This window comes from Triticum dicoccoides, chromosome 3B (genome assembly GCF_002162155.2).
Source record: "Triticum dicoccoides isolate Atlit2015 ecotype Zavitan chromosome 3B, WEW_v2.0, whole genome shotgun sequence".
Classification (NCBI taxonomy): domain Eukaryota; kingdom Viridiplantae; phylum Streptophyta; class Magnoliopsida; order Poales; family Poaceae; genus Triticum; species Triticum dicoccoides.
In genome coordinates this window covers 814,436,273-814,458,251 of record NC_041385.1, presented here as the reverse complement: position 1 = coordinate 814,458,251, position 21,979 = coordinate 814,436,273, and the positions used below count along the sequence as shown (strand labels likewise).

The 21,979-nt window shown below is 44.1% G+C and overlaps 1 pseudogene; it reads left to right on the top strand.

The window, feature by feature from the left end:
- Positions 1-2,012: 2,012 nt before the first annotated feature.
- On the top strand, positions 2,013-7,771 carry LOC119282432 (annotated as a pseudogene).
- The last annotated feature ends 14,208 nt before the right edge of the window (positions 7,772-21,979 follow it).

Genomic DNA, 21,979 nt, shown 5'->3' with positions numbered 1-21,979 from the left:
GTTTCAATTTTCTATGTTTATACCAGTTTGTTTGGTTTTTCATTTTCATTTTAGTTTTTTAATACATGCCTGTTTTTTTCATATACATCAAGCATTTTCTATACATGTTTAACATTTTTCAAATACATGACTAATACTTTTTCAAATACAAGTTGAAACTTTTTGTGCAATATTTTATTCAACTATGTTAACATTTTTAAAACTGTATAAATATTCAGAAGAAAATGTCATGACCAGATTTTTGGAAACAGCTGATATTTTTCGAAAATATCACATATGTTTTTTTGAATTACACGATTTTTAAAAATCATTTTAATACCTTTTTACGTTGTGTAAGTGTTTTTTTTGGAATGCCCATGTCCCGTTTTTTGAAATGCGGGAACATTTCTTAAATGTCACGGATTTATTTGAATGTTATCAACATTTACTAAAAGTTGCATGAACACTTTTTTAACAATGCATTAACATGTTTTTCAACTAGAGATGAACGTTTTTAAATTTTACGTAATGTTTTTTGCACTTCAGAAATATAAGTAATAATTAAAGGAATATAGAAAAAAAAACGCTGCTGAAAAGTTTGGGTTCATCGCCCGGGGCATCTTTGAGGCCACAAGGTGTTTGTGGAAATGCCACAACGCTTCGCTGCTGCATCTGCATTGCGGTCAAAGAGGGGCCAAATGTTTGTTCGCATCAATTCTAGCGCACCTTCGCATGTGAGCAAGCAGGCGATGCCTAATCAGTACATGAAAATCATCCATAAAGTTCGATACATGTTGCCTAAGTAGCTGGTGATGACTGTATTTCGTGCACACTTTGTTCTAGGAGACAGTAATTATCCATTTAGTGTCGCATTACCGATAAAATAAAAGGACCCGGGCATTATTTAGCCCCAATCATCGTCTTGCCATGTACTACATCAGGACCAAAATTAGGGTCCAGAGGCAGCTACAACTTCCTGAACTTTGTATTCAGGATGCCAGACGGCAAGGCGTTGACAGAGGCAAATCCTCATCGAGGCAAACTTATGGCGGCTCGCTCGTGCAACAGACCTAAGAAAAGCCTTATTTGCATGCTTTGTGGTGTTGTAGGCCTTGGCGGGTTTTTCATATGGTTAGGTTTCTCTTTTTCCAGACTGTTTTTGCCTTTGCTGGTTTATGTTTTGTTTCGTTTTTTTTATCCTTGCCTCCGTTGTGGTGTTGTTGTAGGCCTTGGCGGGTTCTTTCCCAATCCTTAGCACAAAATGTCACGCCGTGGTCGAGAAAAAAGTTGGATGAGCATACACTAAAAAGTTTGCTCTCAAAGTTCCTACAATCAAAGTGCACTTGACAGTGGTCGTTGGTGGGAGGGTCCCAATTTGATACCCCGGGCATGTTTGGTTCGTAGCCACACATTGCTGAACTTTCCCGCAAATGCAGCAACTGTTTGTTCCACTGCCAAATACTACATGATTTAACAGATATGCACACAAGACAATTGTATTCATTTGAATATGTTAGTAAAAAAAATTAAAAACAAATTAATAAAATTAGTTTCAGTACAAATCTGATGGTATCATTTTCTTGACTAATCAAAATAATTCTTTTACATATCATTAGTCAAAGTTATGGAAGTTTGACTGCTTGCTTTTGAGAATATCAGGTACTTTAGAATGGAGCTAGTGGTAGACTGACTCAAAACAGTAAGTCAAGTCAAGAGACATGTTTGAGATAAGAGGATGCTTCCTTCCTGCCTCAAATGTCACTGTGACCTCCAAAAAAATATCAGTTCTTTCACTCTCACTTGTGTTTACTCTGTTTTGTTTGGAAGCGAATCTTTTAAAGAATCAGAGAAGTTAAAAAAAAGAGAGAAAATACAGGGTGTGCTGGCAACTGGCTGTCAGTTCATCAAGCCTCCCTCCCTCCCTCCTCTCTCTCTCTCTCTCTCTCTCTCTCTCTCTCTCATAATTGAGCACTTCTCGTTGGTCTCTTGTTGGCACTCTGAGTTAGCTAGTTTATTCTGCAATTTTTGTGCCCATGGCAACAAGCATACTGCTCGCCCCCCTCATTTCCATGGTGAACCGGAAGGTGTCCAGTTATCTGGTTCGGCAATACCAGGAGATGGATGGCATGGAGGAGCAGCTCGCAGTTCTGGAGCGCAAGCTGCCGGCCATATTGGACGTCATAACTGACGCGGAGGAGCAGGGGACTCACCGGCCTGGGGTGAGTGCTTGGCTCAAAGCACTCAAGGCTGCTGCGTACAAAGCTAACGACGTTTTCGATGAGTTCAAGTATGAAGCGCTCCGCCGTGAAGCGAAGAGGAAGGGGCAAGACAACAAATTCAGCACCGATGTAGTAGTGCTCCGCCCGGCTCACAGCCCTATTCTGTTTCGTTACAGGATGGGCAAGAAGCTGCGCAAGATTGTGGATACCATTGAGGTCCTCGTTGCTGAGATGAATGCCTTTGGGTTCAAATATCGACAGGAAATGCCAGCGTCCAAGCAGTGGCGGCAGACAGATTCGATCATCATTGACTCTGAGAATATTATCAGCAGAGAGGCAGAGAAGTGGAAGATTGTTGACATGTTGCTTGCCCATTCTACGAACAAGGACCTGTTGGTCCTTCCAATTGTTGGAATGGGTGGTTTGGGGAAGACCACTTTTGCACAGATCATTTACAATGATCCTGATACCCGAAAGCATTTCCAGCTCCGGAAGTGGGTGTGTGTTTTGGATGACTTTGATGTTACAGACATTGCTAATAAGATCAGTGTGTCGACCGAGAAAGACAGTGAAAGTGCACTGGAGAAGCTTCAGCAAGAAATCAGTGGAAGGAGGTACCTCCTTGTCCTGGATGATGTATGGAATCGCGATGCTGATAAGTGGGCAAAGCTAAAATACTGTCTTCAACAGTGTGGTGCTTCTGGGAGTGCAATATTGATGACAACTCGCGATGACAGAGTTGCTCAAATCATGGGAACAGCTCAGGCCCATCAATTGGTAAAGATGGATAAAAAAGATTTGCTTGCGATATTTGAGAAAAGAGCATTTGGATTGAATGGACAAAAGCCTGATGAGCTGGTTCAGATTGGCAAGGCGATCGTGGACAGGTGCCATGGGTCCCCTTTAGCCGCAAAGGCATTGGGATCTATGTTAAGCAACCAAAAAAGCGTGGAAGAGTGGGGAGCTGTGTTAAAAAAAGCAGTGTATGTGATGAGGAGAGTGGGATTTTACCTATACTCAAGCTCAGCTACAATGATTTACCCGCACACATGAAGCAATGCTTTGCCTTTTGTGCCGTCTTTCCGAAAAATTATGTGATTAATGTGGACAAACTGATACAGTTATGGATGGCAGTTGACTTCATTCCACCAGAAGGTGCAATCCGTCCAGAAACAAAAGGTAAACAAATATTCAATGAGCTTGTCTCAAGGTCATTCTTTCAAGATGTAAACCAGGATGGAGGTGGAAACAACTATACGACTACCTGTACTGTCCATGATCTTATGCATGATGTTGCACTGTCTGTGATGGGAAAAGAATGTGTTACTATAGAGGAGAGGCTGAACTATATGGAGATTTTGCCATACACTGTTCGCCATTTGTTCTTGTCATCCCATGGTCCTGGATCCTTCCTGAGTGCTACACTGAAGGAAACATGTTCAGGTATCCAGACCATGTTGGGCAGTATTGATGCTAGTAATTCGGTACGACATTTATCGAAGTGCACTTGTCTTCGAGCACTGCAGCTCTGTCACTACAGGTCGAGTGGGCTTCCATTTGTACCAAAGCACCCGAAGCACCTCAGGTATCTCGACCTCTCCGGCAATTGTCATATCAAAGCACTTCCTGAAGAAATCTGCATCATGTATAACCTACGGACGTTGAACCTTTCTGGATGTGAACGTCTTAGTGGACTTCCAAAGGATATGAAGTACATGACTGGCCTTCGGCACCTATATACTGATGGGTCTCTGTCCTTAAAGTGCATGCCTCCAAATCTTGGATGGTTAACTTCCCTACAGACGCTGACATATTTTGTTGTAGGCTGTAGCTCTGGCTGTAGCAGCATTGGAGAACTGAGGCACATGAACCTTCGAGGTCAGCTAGCGCTATGCCATCTAGAAAATGTAACAGAAGCAGATATAACAACGGGTAACCATGGGGGTAAAAAGGACCTCACTCAGCTATCTTTTGCATGGAAGAATGATTGCAGTGAGGTCGATTTTCATGAAAAGGTGCTGGATGCTTTTACTCCTAACCGTGGTCTTCAGATTTTACTGGTGGATTCCTATAGAAGCATTAGGTTTCCAACTTGGATGGCGAACCTGAGTGTGATGCAAGACCTAGTCAAGTTGAGCCTAGTCAGTTGCACAGTGTGCGACAGACTTCCCCAGCTGTGGCAATTACCAGCTCTTCAAGTTCTTCAGTTGGAGAGCATGGACAGATTGCACTGCCTATGCATCGGTGATGGAGGCACTTTCACATCCTCAACATTCCCAAAATTGAGGGAGCTTGTGTTACTTGATTTGAACATTTTGAATGGATGGTGGGAAGTAAAAGGAAGACCTGGACACCAATTGCTGTTTCCCCTTCTGGAGGAACTATCAATTGGGAGTTGCAATAAGTTGACAAACTTACCAGAACCACCAATGCTTGGAGAATCTTCTAGCTGCGGTGGTAACAAGGGACACTCATCATTTCCAGCATTAAAGAAACTCATGTTACATGGTTTGAAGAGTTTGAGCAGATGGGGAAAAAAAGAAGAAAGATATGGCGAACAACCAACATTTCCACTGCTTGAGAATGCCGATATTATAGATTGTCCAGAGCTATCAACTCTAGAAGCACCAAGGCTTCGAGTATTAGTGTTTCCAGAAGATAGGCCATTGATTTGGTTATCCATGGCCAGATATATGACTGCATTTTCCAGTGCAAGATTGAAAATCACACCATATTCTCCCTCGCACGTGCAATGTTCAGTTCAACAGGTAGATGGTAAGGGGAAATGGAACCATAGATCTTCTCATGCAGCTATGGAGCTATGTGGAAGCTATTTCTTCCACACAAGCTGGAAATATTTTGTAAACCTTAGCTATCTGGAAATCATTTCTTGTGACGAGCTTACCTACTGGCCATTAAAAGAGCTTCAATGCTTGGTATCCTTGAACAGATTAATAATTCATTGTTGCAACAATCTTACTGGATCTGCAAAGATTCTTGAAGAAGTAGTATACGAAGGAAATCAGCTCCTACCATGTCTTGAATCTTTGGAAATAAAAAGTTGTCCAAACTTGGTCGAGATTTTCAGCCTTCCTTCATCACTGAAGGAAATATATATTGAGAGATGCAGTAAGCTTGAGTTCATATGGGGTAAGCAGAGTACTGAAAAGAATTGTTATGTTGAATACCCGGATGACTTGACATTATCAGACTCCTTTAGTGGCCTTAGTGCCTCTGCAATTGAACGAGATCCCTCTTCTCTGGCAAGAAATCATTATCTACCATGCCTCGAGTCTTTAACACTAATAAGTTGTCAAAGTTTGGTAGAGCTTCTCGATTTTCCCTAGTATCTCAAGGAAGTACACATTTGGAGTTGCCCTAAGCTTGAGTTTATATGGGGAAAGCTGGATAAACAAATAAGGAGCCAGTATTTTGAACAGCAGAACAACCTGGAGCTGTCAGAATCTTGCAGTAAATTTACTGCATTCACAACTGTACCAGGTTCATTGCCATCAACAGTGAATCATCCCCTACCATGTTTAGAATATCTTTGGATAGCATATTGTGAAGGATTGCTAGAAATTATTGATCTCCCATCATCTGTGAGGACAATAATTATCACGGACTGCCCTAAACTTGAAGTCCTGTCAGGGCAACTTCATAAACTTGGCCATCTTGATATTCGATTCTGTGATCAGTTGAGGCTAGTAGAGTCATGTCAGGGACACTTCTCATCACTGGAGACCGTCTACATTGATGGCTGCGAGAGTTTAAAGTGCTTACCCGATAAGCGTTCACATACATAGGGATTTTTGTATAGAGCTGGGGTGTGTGAAACAACATATTCATAACCAATATGTAAAAATATGTGGAGATATGTTGTCACAACTGCCTTGTCACTCAAATTGACTATGCTAATTGCACCAGTCGCGAGTCGGTATCTTCAAAGCTCCAGACTCTGGAAGAAGATATCATGAATGCTGCTAGGGTTAGTTACTATCATTGAATTCTTTAAATTTATTTGGATGATCTACATGCTTCTTCTATATAAGTGTTCAGTTTTATTAACATATAGAGCTATGTTGTAGAATTATTTCACGGACATGCATGTGATGAAGCGGTAACTTCTTATATGATCATGTTTGCAGATTTTGTTTGAGATTATGAAGACAAAACCTGGAATATGATTTTCTTACATATCTTAAATTGTGCTTCGATGTAACTTGGAATAGGGTTATTACTTGGTACAATCTTTAGTAATTCATTGAATTCAGTTCAGTTTTTTTACCGAGAGATTTATTTTTAGAGAATGGGACTGTGTGAGATCAGATGTGATATGTCCAATTAGATTTGATACCCGAGGTTCCATTCTGAGAAGTTTCTAATCCAAAGAAGCAGAATGGTTGGTGGATTTGTTTAAACTTTAGTTGTGCAAAGGATAACTTTAGTTGTTCTGTATGATGGTTGGGCGATATGGTCTCAAGAACTATCAAGCTTTAATGAATCTGCTGCTGCTGTCACTGTTTTGTTTCTCTATAGAACTGAGATTTGAGAAGATGTTTTCTTCTTCATGGCCTGAAATACAGTTTCTTACACTTTTGGCTTTTGACCGGAGCCGGCACAGCAGCAATTTTTAACCTTTTACAGCGATCTTGACTAAATCCGAGTTGAAGCTGATCGAATTGTTTTTGTAACGCAGGGAGAAACCCCTTTGCCTATATTTATCGAGGAAGAAAGGTACATACAGGACCACATGGTGCATAAGTGAAGGTGTCCAACCGGGTGAACTGAAGACCTTGTATAGAGCAGAAGAGAAAAGAAGAAGAGCAAACGCAGAATTGCATCCCACTTTGTTTGGTTACTAGTACCACTGTTTAACTGCCGTTTGTGGTTGTTCTAGAGCAAGTACACGTAATCGGAAGAAATTAGATTACCAAGTCGTGCCTGTGATCGGGAGTAAGCAAAATCAGCTCATGCTGAAATATGCTCCAGGTTTTCCTTTAATATTTCTAAGAATTTTGAGATGGCCTGAAAACCGGGGAGAATTTGGTATTCATCCTCTATAGGTGAAACGTAAGAGTCTGTGCGCCCTGCAGATTATTCCTCTGAAGAAGTCGTCCTGCTGCATGTGGAGAGAAGTTGAAAAGTGATGAGCGCCACAAACTGGTCACACATATCACTCTCGCATCCACATCAGGTACATTATCTTTATATTCCTTCTTTTTTAACTCTCAGGTACATCATTTCTTTTTTTCTTTCAAGAAAATCATGTGGCACATCAATTTTGTAGGTGCTGAAGTTGAATACTCTTAATCAGCTGCCCATAGCTGACTGGCGAGGGAAGATCAAGAGGAAGAACAGAGGGCAGATCTGAGCATAGAAGCTCTGTTTGTGTTGGCGATTCCAGCTTATTTTTTCGTCCTGTGCCGGTCCTTGTGACCAGGTACTGTAATTTTTGAGGTCGGAGGGGAAACATGAGACAAATTTATCTAGGTCCATGCCCTCTTTACAAGGTAAAACTCTACTCTTGCTTGTGTATATTATGACTAGGGTGTACAAAGTACAGGTATAACTGAGAGACTATTATTGTTCTATCGACTAGTTCCAGCCCGACTTGGGCCAGTTCTTTTGGGCAATTCTTCCAGAATTGACCCCCTCCCCAGCTTCTCCCAGAACTATCACTCCATCTTTTTTTACAATTCCTAGTTAATTAAGGTCTAATTATATAAGATACCGGGCCCCTAGAGTTACACTACCTAGAGTTACACAACCTAGTCCAGAAATTGAATCTTTTGTAAAGTGGGGCAAAAGATCCAACCCCTCCAACCTAGTCATCTACGTTGGTGGAGTGGAGTCCTTCATGACTCTGGCTTCCTTGTCTTGGACGACAAAGCTTCCAGGGTCTTCCTTCTATTTTTTTGCGCGACTTCCAGGGTCTTCCTTCTATTGGACCCATGGGCCACCATGATGGCCCAGAGTGAAAATCGAGCTAGGGGGCCTCGGGTCGGCGTTTAGGCCGGCTACTGGCAAGATGATGCACCCCTGGGCCATCCTCTAAGATGTCCTTAGAGCATCTCCAACAACTTCCCGAAAAATCTTCCCTTATGAGTGATTATTGGGGTTCTCTCAATATATTTATTTATTGGTTGTGCTGCTAATCCCCAATATGATTTCCCCTATACTTAGCTTGACATATGCACCTCATCATATAGTGACCAATATCTCACTCTATCGCTCTCTCGCTTGTATAGAAGACACCAATGGCGTGGTGAGGCGGGCACCAGTGAGGGCGCATCCGGGGGCAGGGGAGGTGGTGGCGGAATGACGATCACATGCTAGGGGGGTACGGTGGCGCACCGGGGTGTGAAGGCTCAGGCGTTTGGCTTCCCCGCCACTGGTCAATTGGAGGGGAAATCTTCCCCTTCGTAGAGGGGAAGATGAGGTGTTTTTGTGATAAAAAATGTTAAGAGTAAGGAAGCTGATGGAGGCATGGAGTATTTGCTCCCGAGTTCAAATGCTCCCTTATGAACAGTAAAATCAAAGAAAATAGTAAAAAAATCAAAAACAAAAAATCTGATTTTTTGTGGTAAACTTTGACAAATATTTTGTATGCTTACAAAATTTGAGCACGATATGACATTCTTGGAAGTCATGACCAAAAAAAACAAAATCAATTTCCAAAAATGCTAAGTTTTGAAAACATTTTGGAGTGCTGATTTTGTTTTTTTGTCAGGCCTTGCACGGATGTTATTTGGTGCTGAAACTTTGCAAGATTACAAAATATTTGTCAAAGTTCAACAGCAATTTTTTTTACCTTTTTATTTGGTGTTACTGTTCATAAGAGAGCATTTGAGCTCGGGAGCAGGATAGGACTTTCGAGCTGATGGAGCGTTTTTTGTGCTATACTCCCGTCAATATGATTTTTTGGGGTAATAGGGAAGCTGCTGGAGATACTCATAAAGATGGAGAAGAAAAACTATTTACCAGGCAGACCTTGCTCCAACCTCTCGTCTTAAGAGCAACTCCAACGAGTCGACTCAAACAGATGCGTGTTTTTATCCGCGTTTTGTTCATTTGGGTCGGCTCGTTCGCCCCCTTTTACGTTTTGGTCCGTTGTGCGCTCAACGCGCGGCGCATTTTCGTCCTCGTGGCCGGCTTGCGTCCATTTTTAGCTCTTTTTGCAAACATATGAAATAAAATACAAAATTTTAATAGTTTCACAACCAAATAGATATCCCATAGTTTACGAGCCAAATACAAATTAAATTTTCTCAAATACATTGTAAAAAAAGATATCCAATATATCTATTGATTGCCAACGTGATCCCATGTATGCACAACCAAATCATCTTGCAGCTGAATGTGAGTTTGCCAATCACGTATTTGATGATGAAATTCTATGAATTGTGCAAACGTTCACTACTAGGAAAAGGGCTATAAATATGACTGATTCTAATGGCGCACCAGGTAAGTAGTGCGCCACTACTATATATTAATGGTGCACCGGTTGCTCGTGCGCCATTAGTGTGGAAGACACTAATGGCGCACCGTGATCATGGTGCGCCACTACTATTAATTTTTTTCCCATTTTTCCATACAAACTAATGGCGCAGGAATGGCAAAGTGCGCCATTACTAGTTAGAACTTGTAATGGCACACGACCAAGACAGTGCGCCATTAGTATATAATTTTTTTTACTTTTTTGCAAACCTACTAATGGCGCACTATGCCAAAGCCCAGTCGTGTTTATACCCGAAGCCAAATCCAAGACCGTAGGCGCAAACGTCACCGCGAAAAATGAGCCATAGGTACTAGCTTCCCAAGTGGACCAATGCTTCTTCATTACCGACCCGCCAAAGCCCAGTCGTGTTGTCGTGAGGAGAGGCAAAAGAAAGATCATCGGAATGGATGGAGTAGCCAATGAGCAAGGCTTCGACAAGTACGGCGACCCGAAGATCGAACATGACGACGACGATGAAGTAGCAGCACACACCACAAGAAGAAGCAGGACCACCCTACCTAAAGGACGTCTGTTCCACAGAAGAACTCCATTTGCGAAAAAGAAGGGCAAGAAGATTGTGAACAGATAGCTAGCTAAGATCGATTGTATTTAAATCGTAGTCTTCATTTCTCAATTGTATTTCATGTGCACTTTTTGATATCATGAATATTTTTAAATTTCATGGGCATTTTTTGAAATCATGAGGACACTTGATCTCGATCCCCCTCCATCTCGATCTCGATTCCCCCTCCATCTCGATCTCGATCCCCGCACCCTCCCCCGCTCCACCGCCGCCGCCGATGATATTTTCAAGTAAAAAATTTGAACATATTTTTTAAAAAATTATTACTGTTTTTACAAAAAATATTATTGTTATGATTTAAACAAGTTTGAACATATTTAAACACAAATAAATATAAAAAACAACATTTAAAATGCATAAAAAAATATTGGGGAGCCTGGGAATCAAACCCAGGACCTCCTGGTGTGTGTGTTGCGTGCTGACTAGTCGGGCTAGTGGGTGGGTTCTATTGTAGATAGGGTTAGGTTGTAGATATGATTAGTGGGCTAGATTACAATAAAATTCTAATGGCGCACCGAGTGGTGGTGCGCCATTAGAATAGTCATACTTATGGCGCACGACTGGACGGTGCGCCATTAGAACCCTCCCCCTAGCTATCCTCCCTCCCTCTCGCCAGATCCCCTTCGACCCTCTCTCCGGCCCTCGCCACCAGATCCACCCGCGCGCTGCCCCGACCCACGCCGCCGCCGCCCCCGCGCCTCCGTCTCCGTTGCCGCCCCCAGTCAGCCCCTGCCCTGCCCCCATCACCGTCCGCTCCCAATCCACCCCCTCCCTCGCCTTCACCGCACCCACCCACCCCCTCCCTCGCCTTCCCAGCCCTCGAGCTCCACCGTGCGAGGCGACAGGCAAGGCGGCGGGCAGAATCTGCTTCAACACCGGGCCGGCGAGCCGCGAAACCAGGGCGCGACGGCGCTCGACCCCTCCACCCCCTCCACCTCTTCTTCCTCGGGTCGCCGCTGTCTTCCTCAACTTTGGCCACCTCTGTTGCTACTAAGCTGTCGCAGGGCCTCCTTGCGCCTCCCCGGTGAGCTCCGCCTCCTCTCCCCTCTTCCTTCTCGCGTGCCAAGAAATGCATAGCAATTATTTGCTTCACTTAGTCATTGATGGTCATTCAGTATGAAATTACAACCTGCAGGTATTGGTTGGAATGTGTAACTATAATTTACAGGGGAAATGTTTGCAGTTAAGTTATGTGGTTGGAAAGATCATGTGTCATTAGAAACTTGGAAGCTAAAAACATTGCGATCCTCACCATAAGGATGATTATATCTTCCATGCCTGAATAGCTCTGCCTAAATAATAAATAGATAAAGGTAAAACTAAACCATGCTCAACGATGAGTGATGTCAACTGACAACCAAAGCAAACTTGTTCATCATTACAAAAGCAAACTTGTTCAACATAACAAAAGCAAACTTGTTCAACCACATAACTACAAACTGAGACACAGTAGTAGGGGTCATCCCAATACCACAAACAACTCAATATCCCCAGTAGTAGGGGTCATCCCAATGATCCTCCGCCTCTTGCCAGAGCTCCAAACCTTCTTTGGTGATTTCGATTTTCTTCCATGCCTCGTAGGTGACGTACGCATCTTTCGCGGCGTACTCGATGAGCTTGTTTGGTAGTGGGCTGTCCCCCCCATAGTAGGTGGTCCGATTTCCTGTCGATTTTCTGCTTCATTTCTTTGTAGGATGGGTGGATGAGGCTGCCTGCAAACTCAGCCAAAGACTTCCACTTCTTTCCATTGTTTGGAACTCTCCATTTGCGCTGCAAGTCGACGTACTTGTCGGGGTTGATCTCTAAACCAGACAACTTCAGCTTATCCTTGTCGCCTCCAATGGAGAAGCCAACAAAGGTGTACAGCTTCTTCTCCTGCAGGAGCGGGCGGAGTTCCTTGGGCCTGCATCAAATTAATCCGGTGCATCAAATTCATCTACTTCAAAAACTTCAGAAACTACAGAATTAAAATGGGTTCAGTTGAAGCAAAATTCAGTTAAAATAGCATCTTCAATTCTGACCAAAATTCAGTTAAAACAGTATGATCACAACAACTACTAAATGATCACAACAACTACAAGACAACATTCTGTATGATCAAAACAGCAAGCATACCATCTCAATGATGTATTTTTTTTGCAATCTTTTGCATTACAAGACAACATTCATAACAGCTACTAAATGATCACAAAAACTTCTAGACAACATTCTGTATGATCACCAAAAAACTACTAATTAGACAGAAACTTCATAACTTCAGAACTAGTATTGCATCTACTTCAGAACTTCAGAACTTTTGCATCTACTTCAGAAACTTCAGAACTTCAGAACTAGTATTGCATCTACTTCAGAACTTCATAACTATTGCATCTACTTCAGAAACTTCAGAAACTACTAATTAAAATGAAACTTCAGAACTTCAGAAACTTCAGAACTTCAGAACTAGTATTGCATCTACTTCAGAACTTCATAACTATTGCATCTACTTCAGAAACTACTAATTAGACAGAAACTTCAGAACTGGATGTTTTTACCATTTGGTTGCCGCGGTGATGTGGTATACCAGGACGAGATCCTCCATGCATAACTGCAGAACTGCAGCAATTTGCGGATGTTTGTCTTCCCTGGTATACTCTACATCAACGCCGATATTCCGAGGAAGCATGCCGCCGAGCCTCCTCCTCATCTTGCGGATCATCTTGTCGGCTTCGTCTGGATTGCTGGTGCATACGACATCCAACGGCTCCTTCAGGTGGATATCAACCTTGAGCGGCACGGTGTAGTCCCGCTTTTGCCCGGGGACCGGAACGTCGTCGTCGACCACCAGCGGCTCCTTGCCAGACGCCTCACCACGGTGATGCTTGGCAGACGGAGGGGAGTTGCTCCACGATGCCTCCGCCATTCTCTTGGCAGACGGAGGGGAGTTGCTCCACGATTCCTCCGCCATTGCCCTCCTGGCCAGCGATGGTGGAGGAAGAGGGGAGTTGCTTGATGCTGGAGGCAGAGGGAGGTAGAGGGAGGAAGATGGAGCAGCAATGGAATGAGGAGGGAGGCAGAGGGAGGAAGATGGAGCGGCAATGGAATAGGAGGGGAGTTACCTGGACGTGGGAAGAAAACCCCCTCTGCATCGTGGGGAGTTGCCAGTGGAGGGGAGACGTGGGGAGTTGCCTCGAAAACTCAAACGTCCTGCCCTTTCGAGGGGAGACGTGGGCCCTCGAAAACTCTGGAGGGGAGACGTGGGCCCTCCTGTTTTTGAAACGTCCAGGAGGGGAGACGTGGGCCCTCCTATTTCTGAAAACTACACCTATATCTGACGAAACTGAAGGTGTTCTTCAGCAGCTGATTAAAATTTAGTTAACAACAACATCAGTAAAATTCAGTTAATTAACTGAAGAAGAGAAGAGAGAAAGTAGAGAGCAAGAGGAGTACTTGCATTAACTGAAACGTTTTACTTTAAACTTGCATGCATTCTTTGCTTGTTTATATATATTCATACTGATGCAGTTACTTGCATGGGCCTGGCTGATGAAGAAAATTTTTATATATATTCATACTGATGTTGACTCTATAAATCATACTTATTGGGCATGTTTTATGTGTTGATCCATCAATTGATCACATTGAGAAAGACCATCGTGTCTCCGACCATTTTGCAAAGGTCATGTCTCCGACCATCGTGTCGTGATGAATTTGCAGGTACCCCGAGAGGCCCTTGAGTTTGTCGGAATGTTGATTAACTTCCGTTCCGGCAAATTCGGGTACTCCATATGTCCTATTTTCAGCAAAGGTCATGCTGAAATTTTCCTTGCTGCATTAAACCATAGGTGGCAATAGAGCCAAGTGATTAGGCCCAACTTAGAATTCTCCTTAGCATCGATAAACCCTAGATGATAAACCCAACATAGGTGGCAATAGAGCCAAGTGATTAGTGCCAAGTGATTAGGCCCAACCTAGGGTGCCTCGGCATTGATAAACCCTAAATGATGAAAACTTAACTTGGCTGCCCCGGATGCCTCGGTGTCGATGAGAACCTAAATGATGTACGCTTAGGCTTTTAGGGTGCCTCGGCGTCGACAAACCCTAAATGATGAAAGCTTAGGCTTTTAGGGTGCCTCGGTGTCGACAAACCCTAAATGATGAGACCATGATCTTGTTCCTTGACAATAACCAACTTTTTGACCAAACTTTTTTCCTATTTAGAGCGAAACATGGCTCACAACGATGAGGCCGGTGGTTCGGGCGGCAAGCAATTCTGGGAGCTGTCCCAGGAGATGGAGGAACAACCTCATCGCTATGAGGACGCCGCGGAAGACACCGATCCTGATTACACAACCCCTAGTGGCGTCGGGGATGACACCACTGATGGTGCCGCCGAGGATGCCACTACTGATGATGGCGGCGCACACACAGATGGCAGCCAATTGAAGAAGCAAAGGAAGGACCGGCGTCCGAATGCGCTCCGCACCGTCAAGGAGGAATTCACTCAAGTACAAGGGTAAGGTTCCCGGAGTCTACGAAGACTGGGAGGAGTGTCGGAGACAGGTTCGCCGTTTCAGCGGTAACATTTACAAAGGGTACACCACTAGGGCAGAGGCCGAATCTAGATATGCCCGCTATCTAGCGGGAGAGAGGAGGGAGCGTTGGAGGAACCGGATGAGGACCAGTTTGATCGCGATGATGCTCATCGTGATGACCACAACTCTCTTTTATGTGATGGTAGTTTAGATGATCGATATCGACTTGTAATGTGAAGACAAACTCGATACTCGCGGTCTTGAGACTTGTAATGTTTTATCTTTGTTCGGTCTTTTGAATTCGGAGACTAATATGATGAATTGTATTCGGAGACTAATCTTCTATTGTATTCGATTAATCTGATGTTGCTGTGTGCTGCTGTCTATATTTTGTCCAATAATATATTTTGTAACCTGTGCAAAAATCAAAAAAGCAAAAAAAAGAAAACCAAATATTCAGAAAAAAAAACAAATATTCATACTAATGGCGCATCAAGGCAGAGTGCGCCATTAGTGTGCCAAAGGATACTAATGGCGCATCAAGGCAGAGTGCGCCATTAGTGTGACAAAGCACATGGTTACATATGCCCCCCCGGGAGGCATACTAATGGCGCATGGAGTTACACACTAATGGCGCACTGCCAGGTGCGCCATTAGTATACCAGATACTAATGGCGCACCAGTGGTGCGCCATTAGTAAAAAAATTTAATGGCGTGCTACTAATGGCGCACCGGTAGTGCGCCATTAGTAGGCAAAACCGGTGCGCCATTAGTAGGCCTTTTCCTAGTAGTGGTTGCCACTTCTCCATGCTCAGGCACAACATTCTCACCTTGAAACTTAAACCCTTGGCCATAATTACGTTCCGGACGCTCATCCTCTACTATCATACTATTATGCATGATTACGCAAGCAGTCATCATCTCCCACAACTTCTTGGTACTCCAAATTTTAGCAGGATACCGAAGGACGCACCATCGAGATTGAAGAACACCAAAGACACGCTCCAAATCCTTCCTAGCACTTGCAATACTTATCATATCCCACCACCCCCTCCCGGATATGGTTGAACACATGTCTATCTAGCCATACGGAAACGACGCCGGAATATGTGGTGTTTGAAGAGCGGGTTGGGGTTCTCGAAGTAGTTCTTCCATAGTAGGAAATGACAGCTCTCCAGCTTGCGATTCAACGCCGGAGTGTGCCCCGGGATCGAGTCCCTGAACATCGGCCGCTGCCTACTAAGGTGGTCATGGACGACCAACAAGCTCCTCATCGTCGGATGAAGAATCATCCGAATCGCAAAGAAAATTGTGAAAAAAGAACTCGTCGGCGAGTACATCTGTATCTTGCGGGCAAACTGTCGAACAACTTACAGGCGTCGTGGAAGATGCTGGCCGATGAAGAGCCTCGCACCTCCCCTGGACATGGTAGCAGGCCCGTCGGCGTCCGGCGAGCGAGGTAGCCGCGCTTGGGTGCTCCAGGCGGTGGTGGCGGCAAGGTTGGCATGCTATGGCTGCGGTGGGGGCGAGGCGGTGGCAGCAGCGACGTTTGAAGAGGTGGTATGTGGATGCGGACGGCTGGCCTGGACACTTGAACGGGCAGCGGCGTCGACGGGTGGGGCGGCCGGGTGTGCTGGCTGTTGATGGGAAAGATGGAATGGCCAATATGCCACCGACATGCCGGCCAGTGAAGACAAGGATGGACGTCACACGCGTCTGTTTCGTGTCCACGCCGACGCAAATGCGACCTAAAGTTGGGGTGAAAATGAGTCGAACAACGGACAAAAAAGGGACACGCGTCTGTTTAGGTTGCCGCATTGGCCGACTTTTATATTTGTCTCAACCAAACAGACACACACTGACAATTTGGGTCGGGGCTTCGGAGTTGCTCTAAACTCTTATAATACGAAGCGTCAGTCAGTGCGGCAGCACAGCCACAGCCCTCGTCCCCAGACCGCGCGGAAGGTGAAAAAGTGGGGAAAACATCAGGGGAGAGGCGAAAGCCCTCGTCCGCCGCCGACCACTACTCTCGCCGTCGCCGGCGATCGACCTCGCGAGACTCGGTGAGGCTCTCTTCCCGCCCGCCCCTACTTTGCCACGCTCCATGGAGCCTCCTTCTTCGCTGGATGTTGCATTTGGGCATCGTGCGCGGCGCGGGTGGATGGATGTACATCGACGGAGCCGCCGCCGTGTGTTTCGCTTTCCCCCTCTGCGCGACAGGACGACAGTAAGTAATAAATAGAAAATCTTGCAATCTATCAAATCACTAATTTAGCACAAAAACAGCAGGCCGGAGACACATCTTGACACATTCTTATTGCTGGCAATAACCATATTTAACCTGTTGACAGGATGGCGGAGCAAACGGAGGTGCTCTTCGAGTCTTATGGGGAAGGTTTGGGATGATCTTTTGCTATTCACACCCTTACATGCTCTGATATGGTCTGGTTATCAGCATGTATGCATTTCTGTGCTCACACTTTTAGCTTTCACATGTTTAATGGCCTTTCAAAAGGAACGCTTGTATCAGAATTTCGCAAGAAGCAGGAGATTGCTCGTAGATGTTTTAAGAGGATTATTGATAAGAATCAAAAGCTTCGTTCGGAACTGAAGTCCAAGATACATGATCTTGATTCAGTATCCAAGCAACTGGATGAACTAGCTTTAAAAAGTATCTCCCAAGAGAAAGAACAGGTGTGTGACCTTGCTTCTGCTATCAAATATCCCCTGGAATTATGGAAGTTTGTTTTCTATTATTTCTCTCTTTTTTGGGGTATGCGTAGGATGTTTGATTGCTCTTTGCTTTCTTTTGCATGGCAGCATTGTGTTCAAGTGCTTATTACTCGTGTTCGTTCTTCCCCTCTTTTAGTTTTCATCCGATATTCTGTTATCAAATAATACAGTAAGGAAAGTTCATGATAGTGAATTTGGTAAAATGAGGTAACTTGTTTTTGCAATTTTAGTTTTTGAGAAGCTTACTGATGTGAGTGTGTTTCTGTACTGATAATGCAGAAGGTGAAACAAGCCGCTCTATTGTTTCAAGCCAAATACGATGCAATGGCTAAACACAGTGAGGAGCTACAAGCCAAATATGATGTCATGGAATCAATTGTTCAGACTTTGATTATCAAGGAAAGACAAACCAATGATGAATTGCAGCTTTGTCAGAAAGAACTGATACTTGTAAGTTACCTCATTGATTGAGCACCTGTCCATGAGATGTTTGGTGTACTGATGTTGATGATTTTTCATAACTACTGACTCCTTTGACCTGTTGCGTATTCTACAGGGCCTCCAAGATCTTACAACTAACCGACCGCCTATAGGCATAAAAAGGATGGGCATGCTTGATCTTGAATCACTTGAAAGAGCTTTCCAACTGAAATTGTCCGAACATGATGAATCAAGTCATCACGCTGCCTTATTTTGTATAAAATGGGAGGCTGAGATAGGAAATCCGGAGTGGCACCCTTTTAAAGTTATCATGGTTAACGGAAAAGAGACGGTAATCTCTTCACTGTTGCTACGTACTACAGAATCTACTTTCTCTAATATCTTGTAATTGTGTGTCATTAGTTCGACAGTGGACTTTTGGCTACATCTGAAAATATATTAGACTTTCTCTATATCTTTTCATTTGCTTCCCTAAATTTCTTGACTAACCCAAAAGTAACAAAATAGCAGAGAATAGTCTTTTTTTCCTTGTAGTATGCTGCAATTGGTCTGTCGTACTACATGCAGATTTTATAGTGAATTGTTTAACACAGCCCTCATCCCAAATTACTTGTCTTAGATTTATCTAACACTAAAACATGTCTAGATACCTGTATCTAGACACAATTTATTCGGGACGGGGGAGTATAATACTGATGTATGCATAGCTCAGTTAGTTCCCTTTTATGCATAGTAGTTAATTATTCAATGGATGCTTGATTATTGAATCCATCAATTTAGACATATATGTGTACATAAATAGTACTCCTACCAGGTTACCTATTCTTAAGAAATATGTGTTGTGACTTTCAGATTTTTTTTGTCATGCCAGTTTTCACACGAGTTTGGTTCCATCCTTGCCAGTAGCCCAGTACCAGGTCACCTATACCTTTTTTTCTTCTAAAAAAGTTCTATACCATTTGCTCAGAGTCGACTGCTTAAAAGTTTATGGAGTTCCTGATTCAATTAAATCAGGAATGTAAATTGTTTTCACTGTTTGGGCTTGCTTAGCCAGTAAAAAAATGTTTTTACTATTACTTTCATTCTAGATTCAATGCTAGGCCAGTTGGGTATATCTTGGGAGGCTTTTGAAATTTATGGCACGATACTTCTATCTATGATGCTTGACCACAATCTGGCAGAGTTATTTTTCCTGAACATTCTGCAACTCACCCCAACCACTGGCTTGGAACACTCCTGGTGTGCATTTGCCTTAACTGATTGCAATGACATATTACGATATGAATGGAGTAGGCATATACTATTTAGTTAATCGTAACATGCATGTGACACTGTTTTTTTCAAATGACCTGATCCTACAGCATCCTACTGCTGTAGGGTCACATCCAAGTTTCAGTCACCATTTATATGAAAGTAACAGCAAGCTTGCTAGACTCCTTTCTTTCTCAATAAAGGTCGACCACTGGTTTCATGGAATGCTGGTTTTGAAGCTGTTAATAGTTTTCTGCTTTGCAAAAATTCCGTCCGTCTGACAGTGTGTGCTCTGCTGTAGGAAATTCTGTGTGAGGATGACGAGAAGCTTCGGGCTCTGAAAGCAGAGCACGGCGGGCAGATCTATGGCGTGGTAACGAAGGCTTTGCTCGAAGTTAACGAGTACAACCCCAGCTGACGGTATCCTGTACCCGAGCTGTGGAACTACAAGGAGGACCGGAAAGCGACTCTGCAAGAAGTCATCCAGTATGTCCTGGAACAGTGGCGAGTGAGCAGGGTCAAGAGGAAGGGCGCCGAAGGAGATGCTGGAAGTACCGCTTAAGTTAACCGGACATGATACACTCAAGTTGCTGGGAGTACTAGCTACTTAACTAGACACGATGTTATTTTGGCCCCCAACTCGCCGATCAGAGCCGTGTGGCTTATAATAGATGTGGCGGCACGGCAAAGCAGATCGCCTTCCTCTGGTAAACTTATAACTCTTTAGTTGCGGAACCTGCAGGGGTGGTGTGGCATTATCATGAATGCTTAAGGTTTATCCTCTAGGGTTTATCGCTGCTGGGTTACAGAGTTGATCGATGGCTTGCCTACGAATGAGCGTGCATTTTGCCTTTGATCTGGAATCGGTTTCTGAATGCTAAAAGTCGCTGATGCATGCCTAACAGGTAATGACCATTCTGGTTTGAAGTAGGGCGCGTGTGTTTTTTCTTTTAATAAAGGGTGGATTTTATTGGCTTAAAAAGAAGCACTAAGAGGATACAAACTCAAAGACCGCGCATAGTTTGGATGCACATAGCTAACACCAATGCACGCACGCAAAAACACGTCGACAAATAGCAAAGTCATATAAAACGGAAGCTATGAGTAGGCAAGCAAAAAGCAAAACTTAAAGTGATCAGATATGTGATCGGCAAACTACAATAATAACCATATCCACACCAACCAAAGCTATGAGTGGATGACGAGGTTTTTCAGCAACGCCTTCAACAAGGGAGTGACACTCTAGCGTCATCGTCACCCTAAAGAATCAACCCGAACATATCTGAGCAATGCCTTCACCAAGCTGACGACGTAAGAACATTGCCATTGCCAGGTATAATCATCTCGCGTCAGACATAGACTTTCACCCTGAAGCTTGAGACCAAGTGCTCAAGTAGAACCGCCATCGAAGTCACTCTTGTGTTGTCGCCACCACTTTTCCGCTATGCAGCAGCTACATGCAATGTGCGACCACCGCCGCCACACAACCATCTCTTTGCATCAAGCCGTTGTCCATAGTTTGTATCTCATCGCTGAAGTCGACAATCGGGTTTGGAGAGACCTTTCGATGACTACTAATGTCGTGGATCTGTAAGAAGTTGCTGCAGCTATGGAGCCAGCACTACCCGGCCGACCCGATCTTGATCACCACCACCAAGCTGCCCAGATCCGAATAAGGGAAACCACGTTGGGCCGGCCATGGACGGCGCCAAAGCTGTGGCAACCCAACATCAGATCCGACCGACGCGCCATCCGCATGGTCGCCAATAGTCACCGCTGCCTAAAAACTAATGAGCTGCCACCCAAGTTCCAAATCTCCGCTGCCCATGCAGGAGACAACCGGAGAAACAATACTGTCGTGGATTTGTTACGGCGGATGTCCTAGTGTGATGACTTAGTCATGAGGCCAACGCATCTATGTGGTAGCTTGAGAGGGGTTGAGTGGAACGAGAGACGCGATATTTTACCCAGGTTCGGCCCCTCACGGTGGAGGTAAAAGTCTACATCCTGCTTGATTGATATTCATCATGATGACGATCTCGGTTACAAGGGTGGTCTTTTAACACCTCTCATCTCGAGAGCATCTACTTTGATGTTGTCTAAGACTTGCCTATTGAGACCTGTCTATTGAGACGTCTAGAAAAACTTGACCCTCTTGGGGCGCCCCGCCCCTCCTTATATAAGTTGAAGGGACGGGTTACATGTAGAGTCCAAGTCGGATTAAGACTTAAACTATTCTAACTTCTCACCGTGGGCTTCTTAACATCTTGGGCTTCTCTTCGTGGGCGTCTTAATGTCTTGGGCTTCTTAACCCCAGGCGACTCGAGACTCATCTCTGTGACTCCATGCGTCTGGCGGGTCATAATTGTCTGCCGGGTTAAAGACTATCTGACGACTTATAACTGTCAGCCGGGTCTCACCTGCCGGCTCAGGATTTGGGATAACTTAACGTCAGGGCAACCTATCCTTATGAGCTGGGTCTTGGTCGTGGGGAATATCCCCCCACCCCCAGTTTAGCTTTGAATTTTTTCATGCTAAACTCTTAAAATAAGAATAAATAAAAGGACCGGCTCACTCAAAAAATACCAGTTGACCAGCTCCTGAAAATTCTGAATCTTTGACATATCAATAACTGACATTGGCTCCTTGGAGAAAAGTTAACCATTATTATCTTCATCCGCCTTGGCTTGATAAAATTCGTCTGACATTGTGCTAACTTTAATACTTCAGACTTGATCAAAATCCGTATGCCATTAAG